Here is a 1,704-nt window from a genome sequence, read left to right as displayed (position 1 = left end):
AGCCCGGGCGCAGGTGCTTGGTGAACTGCCCCGCGGCTGCCGGCCCCGATGGGGAGCAGCATCGCATCGATTGTACGCAGCGGCAGCCGGCAATTAGTGCCGCGGGACGCGCCGGGCTGAGCGGCCCCGCCGCGGCGGCGGGGGCGGCTCGAGGGAACCTGTTTGGGGATGGGTCCCTTCGAACTGGTGCGTGGCCAGAGGAGAAGCGAGCTCCCCCCAGCATGGTAATTTGCAAGACAGAGTGGTCGGGATGCCCTAGGAGGAGAGGAGAGGTGCGTGGCGCAAGGACTGTACCCGCCACAGATGCCACCAGTGGGGACCACGGGCGCTGCCGGTGCTGCAGCTGGGTGCTGGCGTGTGCGGTCTGCGTTTTACAGGGCCAGATGGTCGGATTGAGACAAAATCGTCTGGAAACGCGCAGGCCAGGTATGAGTCTGTGCTTGGGTTTGCCTGTACCGGCACTAAACGACAGGTTCTGCTTTGCCTCAGACAGCCTTCACCTGTCTGTGTAGCCGAAGGGTTCGAATAAGCTCCACACAAGGGACAAGTTGGTTTCAAGGCAGTCCTAAGGTGGCTGAAGCGCAGGAGCTGTTGCTGATTTGCTGGTGACTTTCGCCTGAAGACTGCAGGCATCGAAGGGAGTTTTTCCTGAGGACTGAGAGGGACCCAGCATGGCAGTGTGTCATGGTCAAATCGATAAATGTTGATTCACGTTTCAAACACAAATCTATCTGGATTAATCATACACGGACTGAGAAGTGACCGATGCTTGCAGACTGTCTTTGGAAACGCAGCTGACTTCAGCCGTTTTGCTTAAGAAGAAGTCAGTTTTATGATGCCGAAAGCTTAATTTATAGGAACAATTTATTAGCTCAACAGTAGTTTTCATTTTTTCCCATTTTAGGGCGATAGGAAGTCTCAGTGGTGACATTTTCTGTACAGCCTAAGCGGCAATTAAGGCGCGATGGATGGATGCTGTTCCGCCGGTGTCCGCGGCAGCACCGCGAGATGCTGCAGGATGTGGAGCAGGGCTCTGGCGTGTGTGGGTGCTGACTGGTGGAGCTAGAAATGCTGCTGCTTCAGATAGTGAAAAGTATTAAATCAGATGGCACGGGGTGCTCTTCCTTAGTGTTTGGGTGCAGAAGCCACTGAAGTGAGCCCGCGCTCAGATTTTGGATATTTTTGGGATACAGAAGAATGCACACGTTGTGGCATGCATTACAAACTCGTCGGTAAGAAGGGACCCACAGGTGGTGAAGTTAATGCGGGCGGGTTTCCCGCAGCCCCTTTCCATCCCCTCCCCGGCACAGGCTGCCATACGGCTGCTCCGATGCCCCCCAAAATGGAGGAACTCCTTTATGTCATCACTGACACATTTATTGTTCATGTGAGACATATTTCGTTATTTTGAATATATTGGAATTAACCGAGAACTTAAAAACTGGGGAAGCGGGAGCCGGCAGTCGGGTCCTTGGGAACGGAACTAGGGAAGCTGCCCAGGTTTTTCAGTATGTTCCACCCTCAGTGTTCCAGTGAAGGTTTTGCAACAGATTTGCAACTGCTCAGAAACTCCATTTTCGGCGGCTGCAGCAGAGCCCCGGGCTGGGACCGCGGGAAGGGACAGAATAACCCGGCTTGACGCCGAGCCACCCGCGGGCGAAGTCAGTCCCACGGCTGAATTCGGCGTCCGCGCCCGGGTCTGTC

The sequence above is a fragment of the Manacus vitellinus genome, unplaced genomic scaffold, assembly GCF_001715985.3.
Source record: "Manacus vitellinus isolate BGI_N305 unplaced genomic scaffold, ASM171598v3 scaffold_16_pilon, whole genome shotgun sequence".
NCBI lineage: Eukaryota > Metazoa > Chordata > Aves > Passeriformes > Pipridae > Manacus > Manacus vitellinus.
Note: the sequence above shows the minus strand (reverse complement) of the source record.